At 39.5% G+C, this 16,021-nt stretch overlaps 1 pseudogene; it reads right to left on the minus strand.

Annotated features, from left to right (window-relative positions):
• Positions 1 to 12,629: 12,629 nt before the first annotated feature.
• LOC142449321 (ubiquitin-ribosomal protein eS31 fusion protein pseudogene) lies at positions 12,630 to 15,789 on the minus strand (annotated as a pseudogene).
• Between the last annotated feature and the right edge of the window lie 232 nt (positions 15,790 to 16,021).

A 16,021-nucleotide genomic window follows, 5' to 3' on the forward strand; every position in this document is an offset into this window, starting at 1 on the left:
GCCAATTAGAACTCATGTCCTTATCCTTTTCTATCCGTCACCATAGGAAGCCCAGATTCCTGCTTCATGCCTACTTTTGAGCATTCTAGTTCCCACCTGGCTTTACCTTTTATTCTGTTCTGCTGTCACTCCTCTCTTCTTTCCTTGCTCAGCTTGATTCCAGAATCCTTAGCTAATGATCACTTAAGGAATAATATAGTGTTTAATTATTATAGCAATTTAAAAATATACCTTCAACCCCTTTGCCTTCATCATTTTTTTCTTTCTCATTGAAAAACATCATAGTCCTGAAAGAAAGCCCATTCTATGAATTTTTGCCCCTGTATCCATGCAATTCAATGTGACTGGAGAAAAGCCTTCAATCGTCTTTGCTCCCAACCATTCACCCAATATAATGGAATAATTATTCCTATTCCATTAACTCTTTTACTACAGATATACCGGTTGAGTTAGTCTGGGTAGACTAGAGAAAACAAATCCACAGAAACTCATATATGTATAAGAGAGAGTTTTATATGAAGGGTAATTGTACATTAAGAAAGCATCCCACCCAGTCTAGTCCAACCACATAAGTCCGACATTAGCCCATATGTCCAACACGGATCTACAAAGTCCTCCTCAAACTCACAAAACACACACAATGACACCAAATGCAGGAGGAAAGCTGAATCAGTGAGTGTGTAAGCATCTCAACATTGGCTGGGGTCTCTACGTGGCTGCTCCAGCAACCAGGGCTGCATCAGGGTAGGTCCATGTGGTTTCCCCTCAGGCAATGTCTCATAGGAAGTGAACCTTGTCAGCTGAGGGAGAGAACTCGCTAAGGCAGCCACAACTGGTCTGACCATCAGAGAACAAGAAACAAGAAAGGTGAGGCTCGCCAAGCCATTGATCTCTCTGTCCTTCAATTAAACTGCTCTTTAATTCGCCCCACGTGTGTTCAATGGCCAGGTTGGCGCAATAAACCTAACTATCACACCCATTTTATTCTTTGTTTTGATTTTTTTCAAATCTTCAACCCTTCCTCTCTGTAGCTGACTCTCTGCTGATGATTTTGCTTCCCACATTGTTAAGAACATTGAAGAAATCAGAAATTGACTGTCAACGACTCCCACAACACATCTACCCACTAACAGCATATGTTTCCTTATCTGCTCTCTCATCCAGATGAACCTTCACAGCTCTATTTAAGTCAACACTACTAAAGCAATTCTTCCCTCTTGATTCTGTTTTATTAATTTCCAAGAATATACTTGTAGAAACATGCAGTTCTATTACGTGTAACAACAAACCCACAGACAAGAGGGAAACGAAACACTCTCTCATTCTACTTCTCCATCCAGCTTTGGTCCATTTCTCTATTATCTTCCCACTCTAATTGACCGCTGACTCTACAACTCCACGAAGGCTGGTTTTGTAGAGTCACTAATGACTTCCGTGGTGCTCCATCTGCTGATCAGTTATTCATCCTTGCCCTGCTTTCTCCATCAACCATACTTGACACAGATGATCACTCTCTCTTCATTTTAACTTTCCTCAGTTGACTTCAAAGATGTCTCTCTTGGTTTTTGTCTTACAACCTTAATGCATCGGACTTAGTCTTTTTTTCAATTCTCCCTACTTCTTATTTTTGGATGCTCTTGGATTCAGTAGTTTGCCCTTCCACTTCTTTTGCTACAGCCCCTCCTTGGTGGCATCATCCAATTTGAAGGCTTAAAATACCATTTGTATGCTAATATGTGCAGCTACATTTCCAGGCCAGACCTCTTTCTAAGTTTTTTTTTCATCCAATTGCCTTCTCACAGCATCACTCAGATGTGTGATTGGGATTTCAATCTCAGCAAGTGCAAACTTGAACTCTTGATGTATAAAGGCCAAACATCTTTTAACAATCTAGGGCTTTCATCTCACGAGAATGGGTTCAGTGATAGTCCACACAATCAAATCAGTTACATTTAAAGTTTAACAGTTCGATTAACCGGGACAGTAACCAGAATGGGAAAAATGACAAGGAGAAGGTCAGAAATGGGAGACTCAGAGGAGTTGTAGGAGCCTTTCAGGAGCCTCAGGAGGGAGATTGGACTACTATCAGGATTGTAGAGAGTGACACATCTTCAATGTGTTCTGACTTGCTGTCATTTTTGAGAGAGTTACTGTTGATTTTGACTCTGTTGATCAAGTGATTTGAGAGCTATGTAGATGCAATCTGACCATGTTTTCGAAGAGGGAGATTAATTTCCATCAATGTGTTAGTCTGTAATCTTTCCCCCTTTGGTCTGATTCATTTACATTTTAAAAATTAAGGTCCAACCAAGTTTTGCTTTGTCAGCCATCACTGAACTGTGAAGAACCCGTTTGAAGCCCTATTTCCTAGCTCAGTTGTTGACCCTCTCTTGATAGGATCCTTGAATGTTTCTTTGAATCATAACCCACATTTACTTAGTCAGCAAATCCATCTGGTTTTACCCGCAAAAGATACTCAGACTCTAAGATTACTTCAACCGCTATCAGGAAGATCAAAGGCATCTCTTTGTGTGTCTTGTTTTGGCCTGTGTTATTGCAACACTCTCCTACCTCTAGTTTACCGTGAATTTACAGTGATTCTGGTAAAACTTCCAACAGATCACATTGTTTCCTTACATGAAACAATCCAGTAACTTCCCACATCAACTGTTGTCAAAGTCAACGCTATCTCTATTGACCTGAAGTGATTTTCATCATTACCTTTCTGATCTTGACCCCTATGATCTCCCTGGAGCGTTAGGGCTTTCCTATTAGCTGTTTCTTGAGCTGGAAATGTTCTTGTCCCTAAAGGTTTTGTGATTTACTCTTTCTGCCCTTTCAATTTTTGCTTAAATGATTGTTTGCCCAAATGTAACCTTTCCAATGATGATTATTTTAAGCATTACATTTAAATTTTCAATTCATTCTCCAACTTTACCCCATTATACTTTTCACTACTATTGTATTTTTTCAAATTACTTAACAGCTTCTATCATATTTCATAACTTACTTTTATGTATATTTAATTTAATTTTTAAAATTCATTGATAATTTTCCCCAATTGGAAAGAAATTTACATAAAATAAGAGATTTTCTCTTTTGTTCACTGCATCTAGAATATTACCAGAGCTGAGAAAATATTTGTTGAATAAGTAAATAGACAAATTTAATGTATTTATATCTATGTTTAATTAGACAAATGCCTTGGTTTTTTTTTCTTCCTTGATATTTTAACCTGTTTTAATTGGTTTCCTTTTGACTCATGGTGACCTGTGTCTCAGAGCAGAATTCTGTTCCACAATGCTGAGGTTTTAGAGTTAGATTGCCAGATCTTTTTATCTGAGGTACCTCTGGGTAGACTAGTATCTCCAACCTTTCAATTAATAGCTAATCACTTTAACCTGTTGTGTTATTCAGGAAGGCAATGATGCAAATATGACTGTTGTATAAATAGAGGATAAGAAGTTAAATGAATTTATGTATTCACAAAATATTATTTCAAGGCTAGCAGTGGTATATTAACTTCAAGGAACTAAATAAAAAAATCAAACCTCAAGTTGAAACATTGGTGTGGGCAAAATATTGACTGATACAGGAATCATCTGAAGAAGATGGAGAGACTGCACAGAGACATTGAGCCAAAAAGAGCTAGTTGACATTCAAGCATTTAAAGAAGTATCACATGAGCAAGAACAAATGGTGCTGAAGGAAGAAGTTCCAACTGCATGCCAAGCACTAGTCAAAAGCAAAGTTCCAGGAATTGATGGAATAGCAGTCAAAATCTTCCAACAATCAGATGAAGCACTGGAAGCCCCCATTCATTTATGCCAGGAAATTTGGGAGACAGCTACTTGGTCAACTGACTGGAAAAGAGCCATCTTTGTACCTATTCCAAAGAAAGGTGACTCAACAGAATGCAAAGAATCAGAGAAGTTGAATTCCATGAAGAAGAATGCGGCGTCAGGATTGGAGGAAGGTTTATTAAGAACCAGTGATACACAGGTGATCCACACTTGCTTGCGGAACATGAGGAGGACTTGAAGCATCCATGAAGATGCAAGATGGAGTCCTTCAGTGTGGATTACAACTCCATGTAAAGAAAACAAAAGCCCTCACAACGGCACAAAGAGGAAGCATCCATCTTTGCACCCTTTCTGAAGAAAGGTGATCCAATAGAATGCCCTGGTTTTAAAACGATCATCTGGGGTACAAGTCAAACTCTCATCTTTGTACTTTTAGCAAGTGAAGTTTTAGTCTAAACCAGTTAAACAAGACATTTTATTTTATGTGAGTGTACCCAACATATTACATTCAAATAAAAATTAAAAAGAAAGCAAGTTTTGACAGCTAATGGAAATTCCATTTCTAGAATGTGTTTTTGTTTCTATAATTGTTAAAATTCTGACTTTTCAATTTTATATCCTTAAGGTCTTTTGTATTTAATTGTAACCAGAGGATCCTTGAAATGTGAAAACACTCAATCTACGCTCCACAACAGTATTATCCGCTATTTCTAAAACTAAACAAAGAAAACATGAAGTCTCATTTTTTTTAAAGAATCAAATAAAAGAAATAATTTGAATTATGTTTAGGGAAGCCATAAATAATTCACTAGGTTTAGTCTTTTTAAACGTGGTTCTGCCTTGATGAAAATTAAATAACTACCAAACATCAAATTGATTTCTACATAGTTTGATGTACATTTATTTTTAGTAATTCTTTCATCTTCTGAAAAGCTTATGCTAGAAAAGTGGAAAATGTTTCTGCCAATAAATCACATAGAAATAAAGTTTGTTTGGATAATTCCTGCAGTTTGTGTTTTCCAGAGAAACAATTTTCACCTAAATTTAGAATCTTAAAAATTGTTTTAAAAAATTGTCTGTTATTTGTTTTATCAAGTCATCATGCTTATGGAAAAAACTCTTTATCATTTTGACTAAAGTTTTAGCATTACAAAAGAACAGCACTGGAAACATACAAATACTGCTCATCAAATGCTACAATGTGTTTTGCTAAACTTTAATCTAAATTATTTTCTTCAGTAATGTGCAGGTTGGCAAATTAAATAGATTTGCAAAGCTAGGAAATTGGTCGATTCAAGCATAACAATAGATATTCAGAAACATCTGAGAAATCACAGCTCTGAAGAGTGACATCCGATAAAGTAATTAAAGTAGAGCACATTATTGGCATCCCGACAAGCAATGTTGCGACTATTAAGTGCCCTCAAACCTGTTCTGACTCCTTAGAGCCTTGCATGCAGCAGAAAGAAACAGTGCCGGGTCTTGTGACACCGTCACTGTCATTTATGTGTCTGAGCCTGTAGTTGTAGCCAATGGATCAATTCATCTTGTTGATAGACCCTCAACCTTTGTGGTAGACCCTCAACCTTACCAAAGCATTATGTCTGTCTTTCCTAAAACTATGTCCAAAATAATAGGAGGTGAAATCTTGACATCTTGACTTCTAAGGTGCATCCTCCCTGTTTTTCCTTCAAGACAAATGCGTTTGTTCTTTTGCTACCATGGTACATTCAGTGTCCTTGGTCAGTATCATGTACAAACACATTTGTTCTTCTTTGGTCTCTCGTATTTGCTGCTCAGCTTCTGGCATGCATGTGTGGCAACTGCCTTGGGGTCTTTTGTTGTCTTTTTTTTTATTAGAGTTCGTTTGCAGTAAATTTTCCTACAGTAATATATCACATGATTTCTTGACAGCGGCTTTCATGGCTGTTGACTGTGGGTTTGAAGCAAAATGAAATCATTGACAATTTCAGTCTCTTCTCCATTTGTCATGATGTTCCTATAGATCCAGTTGTGAGGTTTTTTGGCTTCTTTGTGTTGAGGTCTAATACATACTAAAGTGTGTAGTTTGATTTTGATCCATGCCTCAAGTCTTCTGCACATTCAGCAATTGTGTGTAAACCAGCTGCATATTGAAGATGGGAAATGATCCTTCCTCTCATCCCAAGGCTGTGTTTTCCCACTGGATGAAGCGAAGGGTGTATCCTTTTTAGAAGCCCTTTTCCTTTTGCGCTCTTTCTAGATATTACCTCTTTAAAGTGATGAAAGGATGTCATTTTGAATACTTAGTTGTACCTAACAATGTGGCTTTCTACTCTTATAAAAAGTTACAGTCTCAAAAACCCACAGGGTCACTTCTACCGTGACTTATAGATTTGCTATGAGTCTCAGTCTATTTGATGGCTGTGAATTTGAGAGGGAGACGGGAGCCAAACTCTTTTCCATGGTCTCATGTTGATGTGAGAGTTGGATGTTAACTAAGGAGGACCGAAGAAGAATCAGTGCATTTGAGTGGTAGTGCTGGTGAGGAATACTGAAGTACCACGTGATGCCAAAAAAAAAACAACGTACAAATATTTCTTGGAAGAAATACAGCCAGAATGGGTTTTAAAAGTAAGATGGCTAGATTTCACCTTAATATTTTTGATGTGCAATCAGGTAAGATCAGCCCTTGGAAAAAGGACCTAATGCTTGGGATAGCAGAGGTACAGAACATAGAGAAAGACCCAGGACAGGATGAATTGAGACAGTGGTTGTAATAGTGGGGTCCAATAGTTCTGTTGTACACAGGTTCATTCTAAACTCCACAGCACCTAACAGCATCAGCAGCAGCAACAACTCACATAGTTTGATTTTTAATATTAATTAAGAAAGTCTTTGAAGACATGGGGAACTAGCTATTTACAGGCTCTACTATTTGGTGATTATTTTCAGATTAAATTCACACACACACACAGATATTGATTCCTAATCAATATCCTAAAGAGACCAAAAAATGGGATGAAAAATAAAAAGGAATAATTTACTACTCTGCTGTTCAAACACAAAATAAGCTAATATGGCAACTGGTAGCCCACATTCACTTTGGGTTCTCCAATGTGTAAACTTTGGTGTGCAATACATTTTAGATTCATTTGCGTGTGTTAATTTACTGTCAATTTTGAAAAGTATGTTTTCTAATCTATAAAAAAATAACTGAATTAACCATTCTTCCTTATAGAAGAACTTCAAGTAATTAAAGTGTAAGGAATAAAGGAAATAGAGAAATCACCAGTAAAGCAACACAGCAATAATGCTATAGACAAGGTCCGCCTAAGAACATTAAAAATAGTCGCAAAATGTGAGGAGAAACAGGCCATTTTTTGTCTTAAAGTAGGACCCTCAATTATTTGTTAAGAACCATGCTGGTTTCCACATGTATCCATAGGTGCTTTGATAACTCTTCCTCCAGGAGCTGAAACCGGCCTCCCCTCTCGTTGACTATGGATTTAGTAACTCAGTCCTACTGAATAGAAAATGGGAAAAGAAACATAGTAACTTTACAGTGGAGAAAGTCGGACAGTACCACCTTACCCAACAAGTCAATGATAACATTGAACAATATGTAGATTGTGTCCTCTATATACTGGTAATTATTACAAGGCACTTCACTTTGATATTCTTCCCCCACACTGTAACCCAAGAAATGTCAGGAAAAAAATCTGTATTGCGGACCGTCTAGAAAATGTCTGATAAATTCTAAAAATTGTCAGGGTTAACACAAACATGGAAATGTAAAGACTCTATCAGAGGTCGAAGGAGAGGACCAGGTCAGGAAAACTAAGTGCAATGCAAGGTCCTGACCATGGAAAGAGCCACTGTGGAAAAACTGGTGGAATCCAAGTGGAAGCTGTGGTTGAAAATTTCATGAAAATGTTAATTTCTTCACTTTGATCATTGTACCATGGTACTAATTTTAAAACATTTTAAATATAAAATGATGTCAACATAAAAAGCTTTATAGATTTCTGAAGGCAGACCTCTTTAGCGTTTTTCATTTTATAACATAAAATTCACAATACTCTAGGGAAGACCTGAATTTGTTTGAATCATTATGAAAAGTATTTATTAGGAATGTAAATTGTGACGAGTACTTTTCTTTTTTAATTCTCAGCCAAGAATTCTCATATGCAAAATAAGATGATCGTGTTTGCTAGACTGTAACAGAGATTAAGGAAGAAAGACATACATACATGAAGTATCTACAGAACATGGTTTCAATGACTTTGTTTCTCCTCTCTCCTTATTTTCATATCTGAATGAAAACCAAAATCTTCAATTATGAATTATCCAAACATTAGGTGATAGATGACATTTAAAATATTTTAACAAAATTACGATTATATATATTTGCCAAATATATTTTTTCATTTGCCTTAATACCATTGACTAGGGTTTATATCTTCAAAGGGAGGTAAGCAAAATATTCAGTTAATACGGTACATACAGGTATCCAAATGAATAAATTAACCTTAACCTTTTCTGGGGGAGGGGGGTAGATTTAGGTATATATATGAACTTCCAAACTTTTGTCTCATTTCTCATTCTAGTTTTATTTATGTAAAACAGAAGGCAGATTTTTGTGACCATAGATGGATTTTTAGGACTGCATTTTATTTAGGTGTTCCTGTTAACTAATTCTAAGATTCTGTGTTTGGTGTTGAGTCTAAATGCTCTTGAAACCATTTCCATCTCCTTTTGGTTCCTACCAGTAAAATATTGCATCTCTTTAATTTTCAGTTACTGTTTTTTTAAAAAGAGTGTTTTTATGATGTACATAACAAATATATGAGTTCTGAATAAGTCAAGAATGCCTAATGCAGGCTTTGGATAGTTCCCTTGATTGTATGTTGATTTTGTAAAGTTAAGATGTGCCCTAAGAGAAAGGGGAAAGGGGATGGGATAATATCAGTACCAGGAGGGAGTCCCTAGATACGCGCAGATCCGATTTCTTTAAAAGCACAGGAGGCCCTTAGTCAGACAGAGAAGCGATGGGAGAGCAAAAGTCAGACACTGGAGACTATGGTGCTAGAAGACTGGGAAGATGGTGAGCACAGAACAAGAAGAATGACAAGAGCTGTAGGTCTCACTTAGGATAGGTTTTGTTTGTTTGTTTGTTTTTAATGGATTCTTTGGATAAAGTGGAGTCAGGGTAGATGGCCCGGAACACAATGACCACCATTAGAACTATCTTGGTTAAATTTCCATAGCCAGAGTGTTACTAGGCTAAGCTCCGACCTAGGCATTGGCAGGCCCAACCTTCTCTGGATTCGACTTACAGAAAGTCTCAGTCATGCTAAGCCATGATTGAGGTGACAGCCAAATTCCCTTTTACCTTTTACCCTCCCTGGTGCCCTAATCACCAGGTTGTGAATCATGATGTGGGGGCGTGCTAAACAAGCCCCACAACATAGTCAGACTGAGTCAGACGTCTACAAGGTACGTGGGAAAACAGAAAGTGCACAGGATTCTTAGAGACTAGTGAGCAGTAGGAGACCGAAGAGCATCGCCCCTGCCCAAATAGAAAGCTACTACCCAGCTGTAGAGAAACCAGTGCTAAAATGCCAGAGAACTGTTGCCACGTCCTCGCACTTAAAAAAAACAGACACGGGGAAGCGGGATCCTTACAAATGTGAGAACTTTCCGTTAAAATGATCCAGCAATAATTTCAATGTAAAACAGACAAAGAAGCAAAAAGTAAGACCTATACCCAGCAAACAGCACTCAACGCTAGGCTCCATTGGATTCATGAGCTGTTACTCCAATCTCTGAATGGAATCATTTTCCCCTGGCTCTCCACCACCCACTCACTCTCATGATCGGGAGAATGGGTGGATCTACTGAAGGTTGCACGAAGGGGTTTGGGGAAACTAAATAAAGACTCTATGGGCCTTTTGTTCCTCTTTGAGGCTGATTCTTGAGCCCCAAAAGGGCAGGTGCCTGCAGGCTGGATGTGCCAGGGTTGGTAGAAAATGTCCCTAGAGCTGCCTGAGAGACAGTCCTTTCTCAAGAGGTCTGACAAGGTCAACTCAAGTAAAATGGCTCCAAAGGAAGAGAAAAACCAAACAAAAACAACATTTTACAAAGAGTCATAAGCTTAGAATTGTGGCATTTGCCAATTTGGCTGGTGTACGTTCTTCCTCAAATCCAATAAGCTACCCACTCCACATCCCTGACCAAAGAATTGGGAGGAGATAATAGGCACTTGTCACTCAAGTGAGCCAGTCTGAGCTACACCCAGCACAGCAAGAAACCTTTCCTGTTGCTATCCCAAATTCTCCGGGGCTGCCCCTGAGTGCTTGAGCAAGGACAGAGGCACAAACAGCTGCCTGATTCACACACAGGAATTTGACAACCAGGGTTACTGGGGGCCATAGCAAGTGGACCCCGAACAAAATTTTACAAAAATATTCTGGGACATACATCTACAAGAAATAGATGCTTTCCTACCTTTCCCTATGTGTCCATTAGAAACTGGATACCTGAGTAAGTGAGTCAATTTTGAATGATTGTTATGAGAAGGATTCCAAAAAGATTTTCTAATGACTTTGGTACTCACTCATCAAAAGGAAAATCAATTTGAATCAACCATGCTTATAAAACTTGACTCTGTCATCATTTTCATAATGTATTAGCCATTCTGTCTACTACTCAGGGGATTGAAATCCTCAGTTTGTTTCAAATCTCACTAATGCAACACAGCTCCCATGTTAACATCAGTAATAAAACAACTTAACACCAATTAACTATTATGGATTCGTTCATTGTATGACTTCAAAGCGAACACATCTAATGCCAATTTTCACTTTGGATGTTTGAGCAAAGTGCAACAAAATGACACAAAAAGAAAACTCTGAAGGCTTACGTGTTTAAAAATTACAGTCCTTTTAATTTCAAAAGAATCTAATTTCCCCCTCATCCTAGCACCCAGGAAGTTGGAAATGGTTCAGGAAAAGAGTGGCTCTGGTGACAGCAGTGAGGGGAAATGGCCTTGAAATGAAAAAGTCATGGCCCGGGGGCCCTGTCCTCTTCCAAAGAAACCTGGTGGCACTGAGGTCTGTGGTTCTAACCCACTCTCTGCTCCTTGAAAAGGAACATGGCCGTCAGCCATTATAATGAATGGCAGCCTTGGAAAGCCTGTAGCATAGTTCTATTCTGTCCCATAGGGGAGCTGTGAATTTGAGTCAACTCACAGGCAGTGAGTTTGGTGTGGTTGTCTTCTTCCAAAAGGACTCAACGCTGTGTTGAAATGAGCTGATGTTGCTTGAAGACGCTATCACTTTGGTCCCTTGCCAAGCTTCCCAACTCCTGAGTTTTCACCATCTCATTCTATTGTCGACTATCTTTCATGGTTTCCCTGACCTGTCAAATCAACCCTAGGGAATTTTGAAGACCCGGGGTTTGGATTCTTTCTTTATCCAACCCGGTGTTTAATTCCTTGCCTACTTGAACAACTCAAAAACTATATTGATTTCTGAATATATCTTGGAGATGACTACTGCTTAACTATTTATCATGAGTTTCTATTTTCCTTTTTCAAAATCTTTTTTCTGGTGTGTTTGGACTGTAAATCCAATTTTCAGATGTGTGCAACATTTTCTTTTAACAAGTTAGAATTCTAACAGAGCCATGATTCACTTGAATAATGTCACCAGCTATTTTACAAGATTTATTCTGAAACTGGTCTTTTTCTTTCCTGAACTTCACCTCTGGTCCCCTTCTGCCTCTTCCTTTATCCACCCGATTTACTTTATTTTCAAGAGGAAGTTTCTCGGCCTCTGCCTCCACAGACCATTGTGATGGGTCCGTCTTGTGGAGTTCTATAGCGCTGCTTTTTATAATAGCAGTTCACACCCAGGGGATGTGGCATTCCCATACTCCCTTATTTTATGTTAAGAAAGAAAAAAGGAGAAATTCCTGCTAGCTACCTCATATGGCATAAGCCATAGTGTCTTCTTATCTCGAAATGTGTTTGCATGTGATATATTACCAAAGAGCTCCAAACTCGCTGCCATCCAGTTCACTCCAAACACTAGAGGAAGGATGGAATAGGACTTCCTCTGTGGATTTCGAGACTATACATCTTTACAATATTAGAGAGACCCATCTTTCTCCCACAGAGCAGCTGGTGGTTTGAGAATTGTTGACCCTTTGATTAGAAGTCCCCCTCCTAGCCCCTGTACCAGCAGGACTCTAGGGTGCTGCACTAGATGATGTTGTTAGATGCCATCAGGTCTCACAAGAGAAGGGAACACAGCCAGGTCCTGCGCCATCCTCACACTTGTTCCTCAGCTGAAGCTCATGGTGGCAGCCACCGTGTCAGTGAATCTCCTTGAAGGCCTTTGTCTTTTACACGGCCCCTGTACTTTACTGACCATGATGTGCCCCTTCAGGAACTGATGTCTTCTACAAGCCCCACGAATGTGAGCCAAAGTCTCACCATCTTTGCCTCCAAGGGGCACTCTGGCCATACTTCTTCCAAGCAATATAGATGTAGATAAGCAGAATTTTTCTTATGAATGCATTTTTATATACATAACTCATCAGAAAGAATGTAAACTTCCCTATGGACTGTGTGATATTATACATAAGTTGTTTGTGTTTGTGTGTATGCTCAGGTACAGCTGTTGTTAGTTACTATCTACTTGGACCCCAGTCCCATGTTGACCCTCATGCCCAATGACATGCAATAGTATCCCCATCCTATACTATTCCACTGATCTTTTGGGAATCAGAGCATCCACTTCTTTTTCTTACTGGCTCATGTCCTTTGTTCACCAATACACATTACTTGTCTTCTGGGCTGTGGAAACAGTAGGTGAGACAGGATTTGCCGCAGTAATCGCTGTCAAAGTGGCTGCCCGTAAACTCCCAGCCCCACGCTCACCTGAAGGACAATCATGCCGAAGGCAGCTGACTTGGCCATTTTCATCCACCTTATCGTATTTTAAAACGGCTGGCGTAACCTCCTTTCTCTTAAACTTGTTTTTGGGAGGGATGTAAGACTTCTTCCGACCACCCCAAAGTCTCAACAAAGGTGAAGAGTGGACTCCTTCTGAACACTGTAGTCACGCAAGGTACGTGTGTCTTCCAACTGGTTGCCAGCACAGATCAGCCTCTGCTGATCAGGAGGAATTCCTCCTTACCTTGGATTTGGCTTCACATTTTCTATCCTATCTGAGGGTTCAACCTTGACAGCGATGGTCTTCCCCGTTCGGGTCTTCACTGAAGATCTGCATCTTAGTGGCGGCTCTACCGCAGATGACAGGTCAGAGAGCAATCCATAGATATTTCATTGGCTGGTTTTTTGCAAATAGATTGCCAGGCCTTTCTTCTTAGGCCACCTTAATTAGCAAGCCACCCAGAAACCTGTTCAGTGTCATTTCAACAAGCAAGAATTACATATGCAGGAGCTCTAAGCTAGAAACTGCAGCCGCTGGAAGGGAAGCATCCTGTGTTACCCTTCTTAATACTTTGCACTGCATCATGGGTAGCATAGAAGGTTAACGTGGAAGGTACTTTGGAGATTATTGACTCCAGATGCAGGTGAAGAATACTAGCACCAGGGAGTTGATGGATGGCAATGCCACCGAGATCATGTGACACGAAGCAGACTGGAGAATCTAGGTCACCAGATGCACATTCGATTGTTTTCCTTGTGGTGCGGTCCTGACGGCATTAGAGAGATATACATAATAGATGCTCCTGGTTTATTATTACCAGATTGTGCTGGGATAATTTATCTGCATGTGTTTGGACACAAACCCTGTCCTGCTGGCTATTTACTTCCCCATTCAATCCAAATACTTGGATAAATGATCTCCTTTCTTATTCATAAATTTTCTCTCCTTGTCTCCCCACCCTCCCAAGGCTAAAAGAATGTCCTTTTAAAGAACAATACCTTGCTTTTCACAACAGAAGCAAAGGGAGAATCATAGCTAAAGTTAAAAGTAGTCACTCTTTCCAAGGCAACAAACCAACTTCAGAGAATTAGCATCAGTCACCTGGCTTCTCCTCCCCTAAGCCCCCACCAAAAGCTCAATATCACTTAGGGTATATAAATACAAAGCTGGGTGAGAAATTATTCCATGTTGCCCGTAGGAAGAATTGCACATCCTCTGTCTCAGGTCCTGTTGAGTTTCTTCTATGAGGTATAATAAGAATAACAAAAAAAGGTCTTTGTTTGCCTTCAGTTCTGCAGCTGTGAATTGTATTTAATGCTTTGGGGATTTGTTATTCTCTACAACAAAGCTGACATCGCCTTCCTGGTCAACAGGCTGCCGCACCTGCATCACCTAGATTCCTAATGCCTCCAGCAGATATTTCCTGTTTTCCATCTTTGCCCTATTGTCCGTTTTTAACTCTAGGTCCTGCTGCTTTCCATCTTTAATCCCATTATTTCAGGAGTTCCAAATTCAATTGTGTTATTCTTCTTTTTCATGGAAGGTGTCTAATCAGGAGTTGCAGAAGCGTTCATCTCTTTGAGGTATAAAAATATCATGCCGTTGGCTAAAAGAAGTGCTTCCCTCCTGCCCCCGCCCCCCCACCCCCTCCCGCCTTCCAGTGGGATGAGATCTAGAAACAACACATAAAAATAACCATGCATTTCTTCAATGGCCAGATAGAAGTAACACGACTGAGTGAAATGTGTACAGTTAAACTAGCTAAATAAAAAAATGGAAAACATTCCATCCTTACTGTTGTTTAGTTTTTTACCCCCTCAGATGTTTGCATTTTCAAATTGCTAACTGTTAGGTGTCAGAGAGGTCCCGCACTGCTCCTAGCTTCTGTGGCTCAGTGGGTGACATTAGCTCTGATCAGAATCTTGGGAGTCATCCAAGAACGTTCACACTCGTTTCCCACAGCCTGTCAGTGTGTCACGGAATCTATCGATTTTATCATCTTGGTATCCCCATTCTCCATCTATTATCTCCAGCCTCACAATTATCTCCTTTATATAAAGGCTCCATTTGGGTAAGACAGCAGTCTCCTACCTATCCTAAGTGGAGGCCCTTATCTCACTCATCAAATCTAAATGATATTCTCTAAAAAATCTTGGTGAATGTTATGGTTTAAATTAGGTCATGCTTCCCAAAATGTGTGTGTGTGTGTGTGTTGGAATCTTAACCCCTATAACTGTGGATGGAATCCTCTAGAAAAATCATTTTCTTTTATGACTTAGGCCATACACAGGGAAGGTGAGCTCAGAATCGAATCAATTCTTGGTTATAAGAGTAAATTAGGCAAGAAAGCAGGTGCCCTTTGACGACCATCTACAAATCAAGGATGGAAGGAAGGTCTTGGGCAGCATACAAGGAAGGAAGTCAGATGATGGGACTCTGATCAGGGCTCAACGTTGCCACAACTGTGAGAAAATAATTTGTGTGTTGTGTCTGTCATACCATCAGTAGAAAACTTGGACACTGGTTTTTCTAAAATTCGTTCTGCCATCCATCCCTAAATTACATCAGTAAATGCCTCTTATCTATCATTTAACAGACCTTGAGTGAGGCACGCACATGCGCCATGTCAGACTGACATTTGCCAACTCCTTACGACTATAAGGGCTTTGAATTTGGTGCAATATTTCTTTAATAGGGAGTGAGATTTTGGCTTTCTTTAAATAGCCATTATTGCCTCTTTCTTTAGGACACCAGTGGGACTTGAGCAAAGCACTGAATATCAACCAAAAATAACCCTGTGTGGAAGTTCCATTCATTTTATCATGTTCCTGTTCTCCCCGTGCCATTTACTGCACTGTTGGTGTGACCAGTGGTTGCACTGAACACCCAGAGAACACAGCATAAAAGTGACACACACACACACACACACACACACAAAATACGCATTGACAGCAAGTGCATTAATTAATGCTCAAGAAAACATTTTTCCACTCAAGAATACTGTCAACGTTAAGAATCAAGACAGCCATACCTGTTTCACCCATTGTGTTAGATGGAAAAACTGATGGGACCCTGGTAAAACTGATTGTCTGTCTCTATTGCAGTTAGATGCCATCACGTTGGTTCCAGCTCACAGCAAGCTTATGGACAACAGAAGGAAAGCCTTCCAGACCAGTACCATCCCCACACTTGTTACTATGTTTGTGTCAGTTCATCTGGTCACGGGTCTTTCTCTTTTTCACTGCCCTTCTATGTGATGGAGAATGATGTCCTTCT

This window comes from Tenrec ecaudatus, chromosome 5, assembly GCF_050624435.1.
Source record: "Tenrec ecaudatus isolate mTenEca1 chromosome 5, mTenEca1.hap1, whole genome shotgun sequence".
Classification (NCBI taxonomy): domain Eukaryota; kingdom Metazoa; phylum Chordata; class Mammalia; order Afrosoricida; family Tenrecidae; genus Tenrec; species Tenrec ecaudatus.